This window comes from Oryctolagus cuniculus, chromosome 10 (genome assembly GCF_051225735.1).
Source record: "Oryctolagus cuniculus isolate XC-2025 breed Fujian yellow rabbit chromosome 10, ASM5122573v1, whole genome shotgun sequence".
NCBI lineage: Eukaryota > Metazoa > Chordata > Mammalia > Lagomorpha > Leporidae > Oryctolagus > Oryctolagus cuniculus.
This window is the reverse complement of record NC_142876.1, coordinates 88,421,400-88,442,114: the sequence shown is the minus strand read 5'-3', so window position 1 is coordinate 88,442,114 and position 20,715 is coordinate 88,421,400. Positions and strand designations below refer to the sequence as shown.

At 41.5% G+C, this 20,715-nt stretch overlaps 1 protein-coding gene and 1 pseudogene across 14 annotated transcripts in view; one reads left to right on the top strand and one right to left on the bottom strand.

Annotated features, from left to right (window-relative positions):
• CADPS (calcium dependent secretion activator) overlaps window positions 1-20,715 on the bottom strand; it is a 519,824-nt gene that overhangs the window by 354,937 nt on the left and 144,172 nt on the right. The window lies entirely within an intron of this gene.
• LOC100357999 (monocyte to macrophage differentiation factor pseudogene) lies at window positions 18,133-19,482 on the top strand (annotated as a pseudogene).

The following is a 20,715-nucleotide window of genomic DNA, read 5'->3' as shown; positions in this document are numbered from 1 at the left end:
AATACTGTATTTCAAGGATGAATGTAAGTTTTGTATACCAATTTATAATCTAAAAATATATTCCATTGAGGAATATACTATAGTTTACCCATTCTGTTAATGGAAATTTGGGTTTTTCACATTTTTGACTACTAGAGATGTAACTGCTATAAATATTCTGTGCACATCTTCTGATGAACAGACTTACTAACCTATCTTGAATATGTGGAATTACTCAGTCTCCTATTCCCAACATCAATACAAGTGTAGAAGAAGTCCAGTTAACTTTGCTTTACTATAATTTTAATTTTGAACTGTCTATTTATAAAGAGTTGGCCGGTACCGTGGTCAATAGGCTAATCCTCCGCCTTTCGGCGCCGGCACACCGGGTTCTAGTCCCGGTAGGGGCGCCGGATTCTGTCCAGGTGGCTCCTCTTCCAGGCCAGCTCTCTGCTATAGACCGGGAGTGCAGTGGAGGATGGCCCAAGTGCTTGGGCCCTGTACCCCATGGGAGACCAGGATAAGTACCTGGCTCCTGCCATCCGATCAGCGCGGTGCGCCTGCCACAGCACGCCAGCCACGGCGGCCATTGGAGGGTGAACCAACAGCAAAAGGAAGACCTTTCTCTCTGTCTCTCTGTCTCTCCACTCTGCCTGTCAAAAAATAATAAAGAGTATAATCGCTACTTACTCTCTTTTAAAGAGAGTACATTCTAAAGAATGTACAAGTAATTAAAGCATTATGTAGCAATATCTGAAAACATTAAAATGTAATTATCTCATGTCCCAGTAGTTATATTTCCAAGGTATACCCCTAGAGAAATTATTCTATGTGCGCACAAGGAGACATTACTAGAATATTTATAACAGGATTTTTGTAATAGTAAACAACTTAGAATTTCTTTACTGAGTAAATCATTGACAATATATCCATTAGATATCTTTCAGAAAATAAACTAATAGAGTTATGCATAGCAAAATGAGTGAATCTCTCCAATATAATGGATGAGTTAATAATAGCAGTGGCAGATTTGCAGTCCATATTTTATATATATATATATACACACACACATATATATATATATGGTATATATACAGAATTAAGATAGTCAACACTACTGTAGCTCTGTTAAAGTTACATACATGCATATTGGTCCTGAAAGCATTAATAAATATACCAAAGGTGTAAACAGTAAAAGTTGTAACTGTGTTGCTTGGGCACAGTGATGGAGTGAGACTTCAACTATTTCAGATGTTGATGCTATTATACTTTATATTATCTATCACATTTTAAATATTACATAACATTACTGTTGGTATTATCATCCTTCATATTATTTTCTACACCTTAAGTACCATATAATAATAATAATAATAATAATGAAAGAATCCATGAAAGTGATAGCAGCTGATCAGTATGCTTTGGTATTCATTCACACTTCCATCCACTCAGTGTTTGAATCCTTCCAACATCACAAACTTGAGCAAGTGATTTCCCAGCTTGATATAACACTAGACAGACTCCTTTATAAAGAGATGTGACTGGGAGGCCAGCGCTGTGGAGCAGCAGGTTAAAGCCCTGGCCTGAAGCGCTGGCATCCCATATGGGTGCCAGTTCTAGTCCCAGCTGCTCCTCTTCTGATCCAGCTCTCTGCTATGGCCTGGGAAAGCAATAGAAAATGGCCCAAGTCCTTGGGCCCCTGCACCCATGTGGGAGACCCGGAAGAAGCTCCTGGCTCCTGGCTTCAGATAGGGCCAGCTCTAGCCATTGCAGCCAACTGGGGAGTGAACCAGCAGATGGACGACCTCTCTCTATCTCTGCCTCTCTCTGTAATTCTGTCTTTCAAATAAATAAATATTTTTAAAAAATAAAATAAAGATATGCGGTCGGGACCGGCACTCTGGCATAACAGCCAAAGCCTCTGCTTGCGGTGCTGGCATCCCATACGGGTGTTAGTTCCTGTCCTGGCTGCTCCTCTTCTGATCCAGCTCTCTGCTTATGGCCTGAGAAAGCAGTGAGAGATAGCCCAAGCACTTGGGAGACCCAGAAGAAGCTCCTGGCTTCGGATTGGCTCAGCTCCGGCCATTGCAGCCATCTGTGGAATGAACCAGCTGACGGCAGACCTTTCTCTAAGCCTTTCCCTCTCTGTCTGTAACTCTACCTCTCACATAGATAGATACCTGGGAAAAAAAACCTAGAGAGAGACATGGTCATGGGACAGAGTTCTTGCTAAAGGGATCTGAGCAGAGGTGAGGATAACTTTTAAGTTCTTACCTTAAAATTCAGCAACCAGGGCCAGCACTGTGGCATAGCAGGTAAAGCTGCCGCCTGCAATGCAGCATCCCATATGGGTGCCGGTTTGAGTCCCAGCTGCTCTACTTCTGATCCAGCTCTCTGCTGAGGCCTGAGAAAGCAGTAAAAGATGGCCCAAGTGCTTGCGCCCCTGCAACCACATGAGACACCCAGGAGAAGCTCCTGTCTCCTGGCTTCAGATCGACACAGCTCTGGCTGTTGTGGCCAATTGGGGAGTGAACCAGGGGATGGAAGACCTCTCTCTCTCTGCCTCTCCTTCTTTCTCTGTGTAACTCTTTCAAACAAATAAATAAATAAATATTTAAAAACCAATTCAGCAACCTACCTATCACTTCCTCCTTCCCTCTTCTTATGGCTGACCCTGAATGCCCAGGTGGTAAGAAAGCTTTAATCAAACATACACGATCATTCTTTTCCAGACAATGAACTACTAGTTCAGATCTTTACAGCAGAGCAAAAGGAAGATCTTGGGGTCTCTAAAGTGTATAAGTAAGTGTAGCCTATTTCCAACTAACCTAGTCAGCTAGACGAATGTGAACCTACTGTTCTAAATGAACGCCTGGATTTCTGTTAAGAGGAATTAGAGATGGCAATGTGGCATGGGAAGCAGTGTAAGACAGCAATCAGTTAGATGTGGAGGTTTATCTATCAAGTTCATATTTAACTCTACTACCTGTGTGATCTGGAGTTGGTTCTTCACTTGTCTGTGTCTCACTGTACTTATCTTTAAGTGAAAACAAGAAACAGCCTCACCTCACTGGAAGCTATGAAGGTTAAATAAAATGAAGTCAACTGCCTAACTTGCATAAACACAGAACATTAGAATGAAGAGATAAAATATTGATAACTTTTTCATAAAATTTTATTAACAGCTTAGCTAAAAATCAGTTCATCTCAATATGCTCATGAAAAATTAATAGCATGAACATATTATTCAAAAGACTGTTCAGTGGCTAAGATATCCACAGATTAAATCTCAGACAACTGATCAACCAGCTAGTGCAGTTTGTGGACAACACTGCTTGAAGATAAATTTACAGAATAATCATCTTAAATATTTCCTGCAAAAGTATTCCTGGACCATTCATTATATACTATTCATTCTCATTCCATGAAAGAAACAAATCTTCAGAATAAACCTAAGGGAAATGTTGAGCGCCCTCATACAGAAAAAAAGTTAAATTGTCTCCTATATTTTTAACACACATTGAATTACAAAGGATAGGGAAAAAATGCTGGAATAAGAAATAGAGGCCTTATTTTTTTCTAGAGGATCATTACAGCACAAAAGGACCATTTAAACATGGAAAATAATTCTAGCTCCAAAGTACAGATTTATCAAATTTTTGAGATCCAAGTAAGTCAGTAAAGCTTCCAAACACAGCAATCTTCTCCTCTTTCCTTCTACTGGGCACATTATTCTTTGTCAGTCCCTCATTCATAACCTGCTGATGACTTCTCATCATTCCTAGAATAATCCAATCTCCTAACAGTGGGCTAACACTCCCTGTGTGTCTGTCCTTAGTCTGATGCTCTGACTGTATTTTTAACGTGTGCTCCAACCACACTGACCTTCTCACGTCTTGGTGTTCCTGGAACCAAGTGCAATGTTTTCTTCCATGGAAAGCCACTTCCTTTTCCAGGCCTGTTCTCCAAGTCTACCGAGCCTGCTCCCTCACTTCCGTCAGGCCTCAACTGAAGAATCAGTATCCCCAAGACAGATCCCTCTGTCCGTATTACCTAAATTTCCACCATTATCCTCTGTCCCTGCACACATGACATGGGAGATTTGTTGCCTTTGTTATGTTTGTCTTGCCTACTAAACATCAACTTCGTAAGATCAGGAACTTTGCCTGTCAAATTTGCTGCTCCAACTCCGGTTTCTAGAACACTGGTGCATGATAGGCACTCCCGTGTAAGCTGAATAAATGATTGATTATTGTTTTATCACCAATGGCGGGTCCTGTTTTACAGAACTAATATCCCTATCACTTCACTTTTCCATGAGATTTGCTGATTTTCTTGTAATCCACACCGTATTTCAACAGGGGAAAGAAATGCCTTCCCATGTCAGACCGACACAGTGAAGTAGCCCATGACAAAAGCATGAAAGAAAAAGCATATTCTTTTCTTTGAAGGGCATCTGAAATGAAATGACCAAGTTGGTGACTCACCAAACTGACAGCTAAAAACACTATCACTTATCTTTCCGCATTTCCTATTAGCTTTCAGAGGGAAAAAATACTCTCCACATTTAAAAATTCTGATTCCCTTTTCTCTAGGAGAGATCAAAGGATCTTCTGGTTCTAATTACTTGCTCTTATTTTTCATCTCTAGAAATAAACATAATTTTGTAGTAAAATATTGACTGTTTTCTAGAAGAAATTGTTAACTTATACAAGGATATCTCAAGAAAGCAGGATTAAAAGGTAAGCATTTTGGTGTCAAAAATTTGAAGTCTATTCAGTTTTTTTTATAATACACATTGCATACAAACTTTGTGAAGTACCTTCATATTAGCTTTAAACACTTGGATTTTAGGACATTTTAATAATAATTATGCCATTAGGCATTGTGGTAACTTCTTAACTGGCCACAATCCTTTATTTAGATTGTACCTATACCATTTCTAATGCAAATCTACAACTCCTCCCATAAAGAGATGGAGTGAGTATCTCTTTTCTCCTAGATCTGGACTGGCCTATGGGATTCTGCCAGTAGAATACTAGGGAAGAGATCATACAACTGTTCTGGACAAAGATTTCCATAGGTTCTGCACCCTCTCCAGTGACTATATGGAACAGTTCAGGGTATGGAATCATCCCTGCTAAAGTCATTCTAGATGAATCCATTGTCACCTGATGCCCCAGCAGAACAAAGCTTCCTACCAGTCCCATAGCTGACAACAAAGAGAGGTGAGTTCATGTAAAACCAGAACCATCACCCAGCTCCCTTGCAGGCTTGTGAGAAAGGACAAAGGCTTCTGGTCTTCAGCTCTGGTTGAGGGTGATTAGTTACAAAGCAACAGCTAATCAACACAGGTATTGCTGCAGGAGTAAATCAAGTGCATGCCTTAGAAAGGCAAAAGCTTTGCATTTTTCTAATGAACCTTGTTTCTTTCGCCTCCCTATAAATAGGGATTTTAGACTTATCTCTTTCCTGGTTCCCCAATCTGTTCTAGTTTACCCCACCCTCACTGTTGAATAATGAAGGAAATAACTGAGCTTGAGTTCTCGAGTATTTACCTTAGCCAACTTATCTTCTCCTTCCTTTCAATTTAATAGAAGAAACTGTTTAAAGTCAGTGTATCATATCAGCACTGATGCCAGGAAGCCAGCTCGCCAGTACAGTTCAGAAAAGGAGACAACGAGGCTTGAGTATAGCGAATGAGAGGCCAAGGAAGAGACTGATTCAGACTGTTGTTTCTGTTGTTGCAGTGTGCCCTCCAGAATTCACATGTTGGCCCAGGGTGGCCATGTCAGAAGCAGAGGCTGGTAGGAAGTGCTTGGGTCACGAGGATTCTACCCTCCTGAGTGGATTAATCCCACACTGTAGGAGATGAGGAGTGTTTGTTCGTGAGACTGGACTGCTTACAGCAAAAGCATGTTGTTATCAGAAGAGAGGTTACCCCTCTTCTCGTCTCTTTTGCGTGTGCCCACATGGCTACTCTACTTCTACCATGTTACAAGGCCCTCCCAGAAGCTGCTGCCATGTCCTAGTCACAAAATAAAAGAAAATGAGAAGATAAACTGAAAAGGGGAACTAGCTCGGGGCAAAGATCACAGGGGCTTTCCAGCAGGACTTTCTGGGAACGAAGAGGTGAAAGGGATTTGTTGAGAAAAACCACCTTGCAACCCAAACAGTTTTGCTATGCATGTATGCAGCCTCGTAACAATTAGGTGAACAGTGCTACAGTTTCAAAATAACCAGTCAAAATATGTTTAACTAAATAGGTGAGGGGAGACTTACAGCTGTTGATGCCAGGGTATATAAGGCAATGTCTTGCTTTGTTGGGGGAGGGCTGCCAACAAGGGAATAAATGCGGCTTCCTGTTAAAAAGCCTTGGTGTCCCGTCTCTCTGTCTGAGATTCCTGCTACACTTGGACTTCCCAGCCTCTAGAACCATGAGTTCAACAAGCTTCTTTGATAAAAAATGACCCAGTCTCGGGCATTTTGTTATAGTAAGCTCTCACTATAGACAAAGTTGATAATTAGCACTAGAAGCCCATCAGAGTTGTTACTGTGTGTTACTCATGGTCTGCTACCCGCCATGTAAGTGTTGCTTCTGTTCATCGGTTATTGCCACAATAATACCAGATAACAAACCACCCTCAGGCTTACACCTGCGTATGTTTACTCTCCATGTTCACGCATCTGTGGCTTGGCTTGACAGCCATGGCTGTGGGCTTTAGGTGGTGGGGTCCCTGGGCTTGCTTCCAGGCAAAGAGTTCAGTTAGATTTGTTTCTTGTGGATCATAGTGAAGTCCAGGCTGGAAGGTAACAGCTACCTGGGACCTATTCTCTAAAATCACTGATGTGTCACTGCAGCAAGACCAAGAATGCAAGCACATTTCAAACCACCTGCTCTGGAAGCTGGCTGACAGCCCACAGACAAAGCAAGCATGATGGCTAGATCCACAGTCAAGAAAGGAAGTTCATTTAATGTCCCACCAACCACAGCAGGGTATTTGGTTTTCATACAGTGGGGCAGGAATTGAGGCTAATTATTTAATCAACCACCTTATATTTTAAATAATATAAATTAAATAATCTCCAGCCTGTTCTTGAGCAAGCAGTAGATATCTCAGATAACCTGCTGTCATTCAGAGATTCCTGAACAGTCTCCTTATTGTTCAAATCCAGCTCAGCCAGTACCTTCTCTGAGGCAGGCCACTCACTAATCAAGCCCTAGAGTTCTCTGAGATCTCCAGTCTCCTCTGGGTGTTGTAGCTTGCACCACTGTGCTCTGACTTTCACTGTCCCCATTAACATTGTCCATAACCACCACAGAGAAATCTCTGCAGGGCTCCAGGGTCCTGAAGGCCTTATTTCCACCTGGTAGTTACTAATGTCGTAGTTTCATAGAAAAGTGAATGAACTCGTTAAAGGTTTCACAGCGAGTAGCTGAGCCAGGACTCAGGCTATCACTGTGTGTTACCATCATCTAGTGTTTCATCTACTGACTTTGTGAAAGATTTAGCTTGTGTGGTAGTTTGTCTCTTCCAACTGCACTGTAGGCTTCTGGAAGGCAAAGAGTTGCACTAGACATCTTCAGATTCCTACCCTGGCACAGTTAGATGAATATAAGAAGTGATTCTGGAGCTCTAGCTCAAACCTACACATCATTACCCACCAGAATGGAATTTTCAAAGACACGGGAATTCAAATGAGGCTCAGGGAAGGTAACAGGACTGATTCAAGATCACAGAGTAGGTTGAAGATGCACCCTGCAACCTCACATCTCTGTAGGATGAAAGGCCTATTCTTCTGACCACTGATATTAGATCATTAATTTCAAGACAGGGGCTGGCGCTGTGGCAAAGCAGGCTAAGTCTCCGCCTGCATGTCGACATCCCACATGGGTGCCAGTTCCTGTCCCAGCTGTTCCTTTTCTGAGCCAGCTCTCTGCTATGGCCTGGGAAAGAAGTAGAGAACACCCAAGTGCTTGGGCCCCTGCCCCTGTGTGGGAGATGAAGCAAGAGCTCCTGGCTCCTGGCTTTGGGTCAGCCCAGCTCTCGCCATTGTAACCATCTGTGGAGTAAACCAGTGGATGGAAGACCTTTCTCTCTGTCTCTCCCTCTGTCTGTAACTCTACCTCTCAAAGAAATAAATAAAATCGTAAAAAAAAAAAAATAATCTCAAGACACAAATATAAAATTATAACTATTTTAAAGATTGTAGGTGTGAAATTCTGTAAGAATGAACACATGGTAAAACCGTAATCATGAACCAAGTCTTGGCTCAAGTGGCAATAATAATACTAAATGATAATGATAATTTATATTTGTAAAATGCACATGATACCAAACACGATGCTAAGTAATTAATTACTTTGTTACAGTTTTGCAATAAACATGATCAGGCACATTCTGTTATGATGTCTGTTTTACAGAGAAGCACATTACTTATCCCAGATTCATGATGCCGAAGAGCACAGCCTGTAATACACCCTATATCCTAAGAATCACATTTTACTATCATGTGCTTGGTTTCTGTGTACACGTGCCTGTGTCTTCAGTCCCAACATTATAACAAATCAACCACTTCTACTGTTCACAACATGGAAAGGCTAATTTTAGGCAAAAACCTTTCATGTTAAAAAGGCAAAATTTTATACCTGGGGGGTATTTTTTCAAAGTAGATACTTTTTGCTGTGATGATGTGATACTGATTTAATTCGGTCCTTGAGTTAATTCTGCCAGCTACGTGTTTTTGTAAATAGTTTCACCAGAACACAGTCATGCTTATATCTTTTAATTTTTAAAATTTTTTAAGGTGAACAAATTTCCTATATTTTGAATATACAGATTTAGGATCAAAATAATACTTCCCACCCTCCCTCTTCCTTTCCCATTCCTTCCTTTTACAATGATCTACTTCAGTCTATTTTATAATAAGATTAACCCTACAGTAAGTAAATAATTCAACAAATAGTAATAGGAAAAAAAAATCACTGCTCCTCAACAGTAGAGACATCGAATCACAAAATGTCAATTTTCCTCATATACATCACATTTTTTTTGGTACTCTGTTAGCTACCACAGATCAGGGAAAACATATGGTATTTGTCTTTTTACTGCTCAGCCTTAAAAAACAAATTCTGACTTTTGCAAACAAAAATGGATGCAACTGGAAATCATTTAACTTAGTGAAATAAGCCAGTTACTGAAACAAATTCCATGCCTGTGTCTTTACATATTATCTACAGATGCTTTCCCTAAAATGACAGAATTGTCTAAAAGACTGCAGAGCCCACAAAACCTAAAATATTTACCAGTGTCCTATTTAATTCTTTATCCTTAAATTTTTAATTAATTTAAATAATTTATCTGAATGAGAGTGAGGTCTCCTGTCTGCTAGTTTACTTCCCACATGTCCCCAACAGCCCGGGCTAAGACAGGCCAAACCCAGGAGCCATGGACTCAATACAGGGGTCCCACCCGGATGGCAGAGACTCAGTACTTGAGCCATCAGCAGTGTCCCAAGGGTCCACACTAGTAGGAAACTGGAATTGGATGCAGAGCTGGAACTCAAACCCTGGTACTATGGTGTGGGATTCTGGTGTCCCAATCACATCTTAACCACTAAGCCAAACACTGGTCCCTAACTAAATTTCCAAGTCAGAACTTTGCAATCTGAATACTCATGCTAGTGTCTGTGGGTCTTCTTCTCCCAAAGAGTAGCTCTTTTTTTTAAATTCTGGAGTCCTGTTGCCCGTCCCTATGGGGGCTCATGCTGTGAAACCCGGAGCAGCTACCTTTTCAAGTCATTCATTGGCTTGCTCACACAGCACAGAAAGGCAAGCATTTCCAATCCTTCAGCCATCATCCTTTGCACTGTGTGGGGGCTCTGTGAAGTACATTTTAGAAATTAAAGCAGCAAACTCTTGATAAGTAACAACCTAAGGGAGTGAAGCAAAGATAAACCTCACGAGTCGCCTCTGAGTAGACACATCCACTAATATTACAATTAGCAAGGAACCAGAATCCAGTCCTCAGCTGACCTTTTTGTTTGAACAAATTTTAGGGGGAAATGAGCTGCCTATATTAAAAAAAGACAAACAAATGATTAAGTAAAATAAACATTTACCTATCTCCCTAGAGTTAAGAAGGATCAATAGACTTTCGATTTCATCTCTAAAATTTTGCTTATCTATGGAAAAGATATGCTAAATCTGTATCTAAGGAAAGCGAGATTACTACTTTCAACAGCTGGGTTGGAGAGCTTGCATTGAAATCATTCAATGTTGAGTTCAAATCCCAGTGCTGCTGCTGATTGTATGACCTTGGGAAAATCATTCTATCTCCCTTCCACCCTCTTTTTGCTTTTTAGTGTCATTATTAAGGTAAATGGGTAAAATGTCTACCATATAGGCTTTAGTGCCTGGCACATGAAAAGTGCTTAGTATTTCATAGGTATTATTGCTGTTAAATAAAAGGTCAGAACACAGATCATGAAGCCTCCACTCACTAAGGGCTCAGCATAAAAGACAGATGGAGAATCAAATGATTAAAACAAGAAGGGCCAACAACAATAGTTAATGAGTGTCCTGCACCCTATTACCCAACCTGCTGCTAATCTGGGGTCTGAATAACGTGTTGGAGGAAGGTAAATTCAAATCACTTCTATTGGGACTACAGGCTGAAAAAACATATCAAAAGGATGCTAAAATGTCTCTCCCTGTAAAGCCATGCTGCATGGTTTATAACAGATTTCTTCATTTTGTGAAAGATGGAAAAACTAGAAAACACTATGCTTGCATGTCTTTTTCTTACACTTTAACAACTGTGGTTACAATGTTATGGTTCCATGCTAATAAAAGGACTTTGAATAAATGAGCATATTTCTGACTCCACTTTAGCCACAAAGGGAAGGGACTCCTGAAATGTGTCTGGCAGTTTTCAAGGTTGCATAGACAATGTCCAATTCCCAGTTCCTCAGACACAGGACACCTACTGCCTTCCACTCAACCTCTCATTGCTTTAGTCTTTCAGTAACAGCAGGTGCAACCACATAGAAGCATCTGGCCATGTGTTCTAGGAACAAACGATAGACAAGTAAGGAAAATCATGATGGGTGTGGTCACCAGAAAATTGTTGCTTTGGTAAATTAAATATTGCTCTCCGACCCTGTGCCCCCTCTCTCTTCAGTGCCTTTCATTTTGTTCCCTGACTAGAGCATGTTCATATGACAGAAGCATTTCTGTCCCTTTTATATTCCAAGAATGCTGAAATTAGAGTGAGTGCCAGCAAGTGAAGTCACTTACAACTGGCAGTCTAGCTAATGACTGTTAGGGGCAGTATGACTTAGGGAAGATCTAATACTGGAGTACCTCTTTGGACAACCATGTGATGATAGGCTGAGTATGAGCAGAAGGACAATTTATACCTGTTAGAAAATCGTGGACCTCAGGTAGAGTACTGGCAGGTGTATTCAGTTGCAACCTGAAATGCCTTATATCATCGCTGCACTTTGCCTACTCCCTAATAAGTAAAAATGAGCAAATCCATCTGTGGAATGTGAGCAACTAAAAGGCCAGGAAGTGATAAATCACTTGGCCTTGGCATCTGTTGATGTAGCCAATATTTAACTGAGTGTATATTGTGTGCCTGGCATTGTGCTCATTTTGGCCATGCAGGGATGAATGGAGCGTCTTCTCACTCTGAAAGAAATAGTCTACAGAAGGAGACAAAATCAAAATAAATATGCAATGTAATTGCAGGTTATATCAAGTGTGATCACAAAGGCAAACAAACCAAGGAGAAACCCATTTTATGAAGAATGGCAAGTGGAGCTTCTCTAAAAATGGTTATGCTTAAATTGATTCCTGAAGGAGCCATGAAAAACTATGGAATGGGGGATGGATGCTGTGGCAAGCAACCTTAGGATGACCCCTGGCAAGTTAGGCCCTACTATAGTCTCAGCCTTGAGTGCAGGCAGAACCTGTGACTCGCTTCTGAACAATAGTTTGTGGCAAGAACTAAGAGATTCTGGGATGCAAAGCTCTTCATCAGTTGCCTTTAAATGATTATCAAGATTACTCTCATGTGCCTGATTTAATCAGGTGTGCCTTTTAAAAGCGGGTCTATAATTTGAAGATGTGAAGCACCAGATAGAGAGGCAGAGAGACTCTCTCTCTCTCTCTCTCTCTCTCTCGATGCTTTGCAGGATCTGAAAAATTCTACAGCTACAAGGAAATGAATTGTGCAGACAGTAGGAAAATGATTCTTTGTTGAGCCTCCAGATGAGAACACAGTCTAGCCAACATCTTAATTCCAGTCCTTTGAGACCCTGAGCAGAGAATACACTGAAATTTTGCCTGGACTTCTGACCTAGAAAAACTGAAATAATAAACAGGGATTCTTTCAAGCTCATACATATGTGGTTATCTGTTACACTGAAATTCAACAATGACAATAAAAACACACAAAACTCCAAGCAGGACAACAACCTTAAAGTCATGGGGAGGTGTGGAAGTAGCAGGAAGGAAGGTAGTAAGAGCTACATCATGGGCTATTCCAGGATAAACGCCTTATCCCCAGCGTGGAACATGTGACGTTCTGTACAACGTAGATGCCGACAGATATCTGTTGAATGAACAAAAGTCTGTTTCTAAATAAAAGTCTTTAAGACTCAACTGCCACTGTTACTCCTCTAAACTCAAATTTTAAAACATTTCTCTGATAGACATTTATTGAATGAAAACTATATGCAAAGAACTATACTGTTGTTAAGGGCCAAATAAAGAAAATAAGGAAGACAGTCTAGCCTCAGAGGCAAATTTTCAGGCAACAGACCTACTGGAAACTCCTGGACCAGAAAAAAAAAACAAAACTATGTAGCTATAAGGAGATTAAGAACATGGTAATGAGCTATGGTTACAACCCAGCAATCTGGGTCACAGCTGAAAGCCTGGTAATTTGAGGTTTCTCTTTAGAGTCTAATAAACTTTCTGAAAAGCTGCCAAGTGCTAATCAAGTTCAAGGAAGATAGTACTGTAATAAGACAACCACATCATCAAAAGTCATGTTGATGATGGTGTGGAAGAAAGGAAATGAAACGTTAAGAAAATTAGTACTTCAACAATGATGCAGAATTCAATGCTGAAAAGGCAAACGTGTTTGTAGACTGGGAAATCATATTCCATGTGTTGCTAGTGAAGTCTTTCAGAATTATCAGAAAAATCTGAAGAAATTCAGAAATGCAAAGAACACTGTCATCTCCTATTAACTGGTGCAGCTTTCTTGTCCCTGCTGCCCATCAGACACAAGCGATGGCTGCAGAGGGTATAGTCGGGTTGCAGATGTTCTCCACAAACTCAAGAGTGTGCTATGTAATGTCACAACCAAAAAATGTCAAAAATATGACATTTTCATAAAGCCCAATTGTAACACAAGGAACTAACCGACTTATTTTTGCTCATACTCATTCACATCCCTTCAAAATTTACAGGCTAGCTTCACTAAGTCGTTTAATTACATATAACAATAGATGAAAACGTAGAGGAGGGCATTCGGCCCAAGGGTTAAGACATCACTCGGGATGCCTGTACCCCACATTGGAATGCCTGGGTTTCCTCGAGTTCTGGCTCTCCTCCTGACAGCAGCTTCCTGGCAAAGCACACCCTGGGAAAGTAGGAGGTGATGGTTCAGGTATTCGTGTGTCTGCTACCTACTTGGGAGCCCTGGATTGAGTACAGCACTCCTGGCATGACCCAGTTCTGGCTGTTGTGGCTTTTGGGGAATGAAGCAGCAGATGGAACATTTTGCTCTCCCTCCCTCTCTTCATACTCCTTCCTCTACCCCTTCCATCTCTTTTTGCCTTAGATTTAGATTTGCCTTTTTCAATATGTACCTCCAATTTATTTTTTAAGACTTATTTACTCTGCAAGTCCAAGTTACAGAGAAACAGAGGGAGAAACAGAGATCTTCCATGTGCTGGTCCACTTCTCAGATGGCCACAATGGCTAGCACTGGACCACACCAAAGCTATGAACCAGGAACATCTTCTAGGTCTCCCAAGAGAAGTGCAGGGACCCAAGCACATGGGCCACGTTTCACTGCAGAAGGGGAGCAGACAGAACACAAACTGGCATCCCTGTAGGTAGCTTTACCCACTATGCCTCTATCAGTTGTTTTTAAGGGGAAAATGTCTACACAATTTTAAGTGGGAACAATTAAGGATAGGCTTATGCTTAACCAGATGTGTAGGATGGAGTAGATACTTGACTCAACAGGCATCAAATTGACACTAAATTTGGAGGCCAATAAAGGGAGAGCAAACAGAATGTATATCTTAAAAAAATGATTTATTTACTGAATTAAAACACACACACACAGAGTCTTCCACTCACTGGTTCACTCTCCAAAGGGCTACAACATCCAGGTCTGGATTACACTGAAGCCAGGAGCCAAGAACTCCATCCAGGTATCCTACTTGAGTGGCAGAGACCCAAGCACTTGGGACATCATCTACTATCTTCCGAGGCACCATTGACAAAGAGCTGGGTCAGAAGCAAACAGCCAGGATTCAAATGGGAACTCAAATAAGGGATGCTGGCATGGCAGGCAGCAGCTTAACCCACTGTGCCACAATACCAGTCCTGAGATGGTGCATCTTAGAAACATTTTTAAATACGGTCAGCTTTCTTCCTGTGGATCCCATACCTGAGGATTCAACCTTCAACTGAAAATATTGGAAAAGAATTCTGTCCAGGCTGAACATGGGTGATGCTAATTCATAAAGTTCATAGAAATGGAATTAAGAGGTAAGTTATTTTGGTGAAAAAAAATTTTGAAATTCATGCATGCCTTAGTCACAATATTCATTTTCCACTTTTTTGAGACTCCTGGTAAAAAACTTCTTTTTCATGTCATTTCCCAGAGAATACAACTACCATTTATATAGCACTACATTGTATTAGGTATTCTACATGATCTAAAGATGATTTAATGTATACAGGAAGACTTGTGCAGGTTATCTGCAAATATGCCACTTTATATAAGGGATCTGAGTATCTCCTGATTGTGATATTCAAAGAGGGATGGAGTGTCCTGGAACCAGTCTCCTGAAGGATACCAAGGGATGATTGTACATCATTATCATCATCATCATCATCTTTACATTTCATGAAGATGGAACAGAGAACTGTCCTAGTCTTATTTCTCAGATGATGCAATCCATCCTCAAAGAGATTGCCTTACTTTTTAGTTTTGGAATTCAGCTCAAACTTCACAAACAGCTATATATTAGAATGCTTTCTCTTAAAGGTCTCTGAAGAATAATAACAATATTGATTTCATACAAAAAGTTGCCGATATTTTTACAAAGGAGATCACATGAATACAAACAACCTTTTTTCTATTAGCCTGACCCATACATTCTTAAATAAACAAAACAAATTTTTAAAGATTCCATGTGCAAATATAAAGACATTAGTCAAACTTTCTTGCTTTATTCTTATATTTTGATGGACATGGTTCATGTTACAAAAGACAAGTGATATGTAACAGATATAATAGTTCTTTGGCAAATGCCTGTTCTCATTTGAGATAAAATGGCAGCTGCTGGCATAATCTATTAGGGAGCCTGTGAATTTTCAGAAAACAGCAACAGGAATTACATTACCACTTTTCCTAGAATATGATATTTCTAACAGGAAAACAGGATCCACATTTCTAGATGCACCTAGAAATTTCTTTGACTACTAAGGAAAAGAGGGCCCAGCAAATCCGAAGCCAGACAAGAAACAATTCAGGTAGATTAAAGATGAAAGCATTATGATTTCAGTCCCATATCCTTGCTCCTGTAAGTTGCTCCTGTAAGATTTGCAGACCTGACAGTAGTTTGAGAAAAAGTGAGTAAATCTATAATTTCTGACACCCGAGTGTGTGACTGTGAGAGGTGCAGTATTACTCCTGCCTATCCAGACACATCCTGCTGGTGAACGAAGTCAAGGGAGGAAAATGTATATGTAAATTGTTATCTCTACTCTGCTGCTGGCTCTGCACACTACTGTGAAAGCTGCTCTGATCAGTCTTGGGCTATCTTGGGAAGTGGCATCAGAGAGCTGTGTCCCATCAACCTATGTCAGCAAACTAGTTGCCTCTAGCCTGCATTGCACCCATTCATGGTGGTGTGCAATGGTTTAAGAGGGCCAAGGGCTGAAGAGTTCCTGTGGCAATGCTTATGTTTCACTTGACTATGTATTTTAAAAATAATTGATTTCTGGTGTTTCTATTCTGTTCCATTGGTCTATCCATCTGTTTCTGTACCAGTACAATGCTGTTTTGATAACAACTGCCCTGTAGGATGTCCTGAAATCTGGTATTGTGATGCCTCCAGCTTTATTTTTGTTGTACAAGAATGCTTTAGCTATTTGAGGTCTCCTGTGTCTCCATGTGAATTTCAGCATCTTTTTTTCCAGATCTGAGAAAAATGTCTTTGGTATTTTGATAGGTATCGCATTGAATCTGTAAATTGCTTTTGGGAGAATGGACATTTTGATGATATTGATTCTTCCAATCCATGAGCATGGAAGATCTTTCCATTTTTTGGTATCCTCTTCTATTTCTTTCTTTAAGATTTTGTAATTCTCATCGTAGAGATCTTTAATGTCCTTGGTTAAGTTTATGCCAAGGTTTGTTGTTGTTGTTTTTTTTTTTTTTTTACAGGCAGAATGGACAGTGAGAGAGAGACAGAGAGAAAGGTCTTCCTTTGCCGTTGGTTCACCCTCCAATGGCCGCCGCGGCCGGCGCACCGCGCTGATCCAATGGCAGAAGCCAGATGCTTCTCCTGGTCTCCCATGGGGTACAGGGCCCAAGCACTGAGCCATCCTCCACTGCACTCCCAGGCCACAGCAGAGGGCTGGACTGGAAGAGGGGAAACCGGGGCAGAATCCGGCGCCCCGACCAGGACTAGAACCGGGTGTGCCGGCGCTGCAAGATGGAGGATTAGCCTAGTGAGCCGCGGCACCGGCTGCCAAGGTATTTGATTGTTTTTGTAGCTATTGTGAATGGGATTGATCTTAGAAGTTCTTTCTCAGCCGTGGCATTGCCTGTGTATACAAAGGTTGCTGATTTTTGTGCATTGATTTTATATCCTGCTACTTTGCCGAATTCATCTATGAGTTCCAATAGTCTCTTAGTAGAGTTCTTTGGGTCCCCTAAATAAAGAATCATATCATCTGCAAAGAGGGGTAGTTTGAGTTCTTCCTTCCCAATTTGTATCCCTTTAATTTCTTTTTCTTGCCTAATAGCTCTGGCTAAAACTTCCAGAACTATATTGAATAGCAGTGGTGAGAGTGGGCATCCCTGTCTGGTACCAGATCTCAGTGGAAATGCTTCCAACTTTTCCCCATTCAGTAGGATGCTGACCATGGGTTTTTCATAAATTGCTTTGATTGCATTGAGGAATGTTCCTTCTATACCCAGTTTGCTTAGAGTTTTCATCATGAAAGGGTGTTGTATTTTATCAAATACTTTCTCTGCATCTATTGAGATAATCAGAAATTGATCCTAATATCTACAGCCAACTTATATTTGATCAAGGATCCAAAACCAATCCCTGGAGTAAGGACAGTCTATTCAATAAGTGGTGCTGCAAAACTGGATATGCAAATGCAGAAGCAGCATGAAGCAAGACCCCTACCTTTCACCTTACACAAAAATCCACTCAACATGGATTAATGACTTAAATCTATCACCCGACACCATCAAATTATTAGAGAACATTGGAGAAACCCTGCAAGATATAGGTACCAGCAAAGACTTTGTGGAAAAGACCCCGGAAGCACAGGCAGTCAAAGCCAAAATTAACATTTGGGATTGCATCAAATTGAGAAGTTTCTATTCTGCAAAAGAAACAGTCAGGAAAGTGAAGAGGCAACTGACAGAATGGGAAAAAATATTTGCAAACTATGTGACCGATAAAGGTTTAATATCCAGAATCTACAAAGAGATCAAGAAACTCCACAAGAACAAAACAAACAACCCAATTAAGAGATGGGCCAAGGACCTCTATAGACATTTTTCAAAAGAGGAAATCCAAATGGCCAACAGACACATGAAAAAATGTTCAAGATCACTAGCGGGGCGCCCGGGGGCGGAGGAGCCAGGGAGGCGGGAGGCGGGAGGCTTCGGGGCCGTTTAAGTGGCCTCCCTCCCGCCCCCAAGCCGCCTGGTCTGGCCCCGGCAGCGTCTCGACCCCCGGCCTGGCCCCACTCTGGCCCTGCCCGGACGAGGGCTCTGCCTGGCACCCAGGCAGCCTCCGGAGTAGCTGAAGCCCATGAGGGCCGCGCGCCCCGCCGCGGCTGCTGACGAGATGGAGCTCCCGGTCCCCGAGGAGGAGCAGAGGATCAATGCGATTCAAGAATCGATTCCAGCGGTTCATGAACCATCGAGCCCCCGCCAATGGCCGCTACAAACCGACTTGCTATGAACACGCTGCTAACTGTTACACACATGCATTCCTCATTGTTCCGGCCATCGTGGGCAGTGCCCTCCTCCATCGACTGTCTGACGACTGCTGGGAAAAGATAACAGCATGGATTTATGGCATGGGCCTCTGTGCCCTCTTCATTGTTTCCACAGTATTTCACATCGTCTCATGGAAAAAGAGCCACTTGAGGTTAAATCTCCGTGAACTTGGACCCCTGGCATCTCATATGCGTTGGTTTATCTGGCTCATGGCAGCTGGAGGAATAATTTATGTGTTTCTCTACCATGAAAAGTATAATGTGGTTGAGCCTTTTTTCTATCTCACAATGGGATTCTCCCCGGCCTTGGTGGTGACATCAATGACTAACACCGACGGACTGCATGAACTTGCCTGTGGGGGCTTAATGTATTGCTTGGGAGTTGTGTTCTTCAAGAGCGATGGCATCATTCCATTTGTCCATGCCATCTGGCACCTGTTTGTGGCCACGGCAGCTGCGGTGCATTACTATGCCATTTGGAAGTACCTTTACCGAAGTCCTACGGACTTTGTGCGACACTTATGACCAGAGTGTAGTGGGTCTCCAAGCCAGTATTATCTCAGTGATGGCACTTGGGAGTGGGGTAAGAGCTGAAAATTGCACAGGGAGAGGAAGAAGAAGACAACTGCACTGACTTTCTTTATGTCTTTTGAATATTAATTACTGTGAAAGTATAGAAGAGCTGTGTTCTCGAATTTTCCCCCTCACAGCAAATAGTGAATTATCCATTCCATTCCACTATCATGAAGGACTCTGAATAGACTTGGCCAACTGATGTTTACAAACCAGAATTTTGTATTTTAATTTTACAGATTTTACTACATGGTTTTTCTAAATTACTAGGTCGGGTTGTTAAAGTCAGTGCAATAACAAAGCTTCCTTTTTAAGAAAAAAAATTATTTCTATCACTTTCCCATTCAGTGTGTAAAGAATCATGGACAGAACTTACACTACTTTTACCATGTTTCATCTTGGAATAACATGGTTCTTTTTTAAATAGAAACTTTCAGTTTTTTGTAAATTTTTTAAAAATATTTCATTGAAGCGCATCTCTGCGGCTCCTCATTCACATTGTGAATTTTTGCAGCAGTCTACATTCCACAGACGAACAAACATTATACCTCTTCTGATAGTCTTATTAAGTGTGGAGATATTGCCAATTTTGAAAACTGCAGTTTTCCAAACTTTTCTGCCAACCTCTAACTCTGAATTCAGTGCTGCTTTGGGCCATAAACTTGACCTAGTTTGGTTTACCAGTGATGGAGAAGTATTTTGATATCATTAACTTCTGGCCGGCGCCGTGGCTCACTAGGCTAATCCTCCGCCTAGCGGCGCTGGCACACCGGGTTCTAGTCCTGGTCGAGGCGCCGGATTCTGTCCTGGTTGCCCCTCTTCCAGGCCAGCTCTCTGCTGTGGCCAGGGAGTGCAGTGGAGGATGGCCCAGGTGCTTGGGCCCTGCACCCCATGGGAGACCAGGAAAAGCACCTGGCTCCTGGCTCCTGCTATCGGATCAGCGCGGTGCACCGGCCGCAGCGCGCTGGCCGCGGCGGCCATTGGAGGGTGAACCAACGGCAAAAGGAAGACCTTTCTCTCTCTCTCTCTCTCTCTCTCTCTCTCACTGTCCACTCTGCCTGTCAAAAAAAAAAAAAAAAAAACTTTTTCAAAAGATCCAACTTCTCTCAATGCCTTTGCCATGTTGTCTTCAGGGTCTCTTTCAAGAGCAGGTGAACATTCTGTCTGTGTTAGGGTAGTGCTGTGGAGTTGGCCGTCTGCTGAAGGCTCCTAAAGAGCATTATGAGTTACACTGAATGGTGGCATTGCCTGCTTGGTGCCCAACAGTTAAGTCATTGTCACTTAGCTTTATATTATCAGTTTGATGTTCACTTTAAATTATGGAACTAGATGTGTAAATCCACATTTCTACCTTTCCTCTGCATCTCCTAATATAGGTTGTATTTTTTTTTTCATAAAAAAATATTTAAAGCATTGTGTGATTAGTAGAAACTTGTGTCTGTAGTACATGGGTTATGTCCTGCCTCAGTGGAGTGATATTTATATATTATTTTGAGTTTTCCCTCAGTGTCTTATATTAAGATTAACATATCAGTTTTATTGATTAATCTCTCTTTTGGTGTTTTAATAAACGAAATAACCTTGCCTTTAGATTGGGTGCCGATATCACCCATTTTCCAGGAATGGGCTTGATCAATGCAATTGTTGGTTTTATG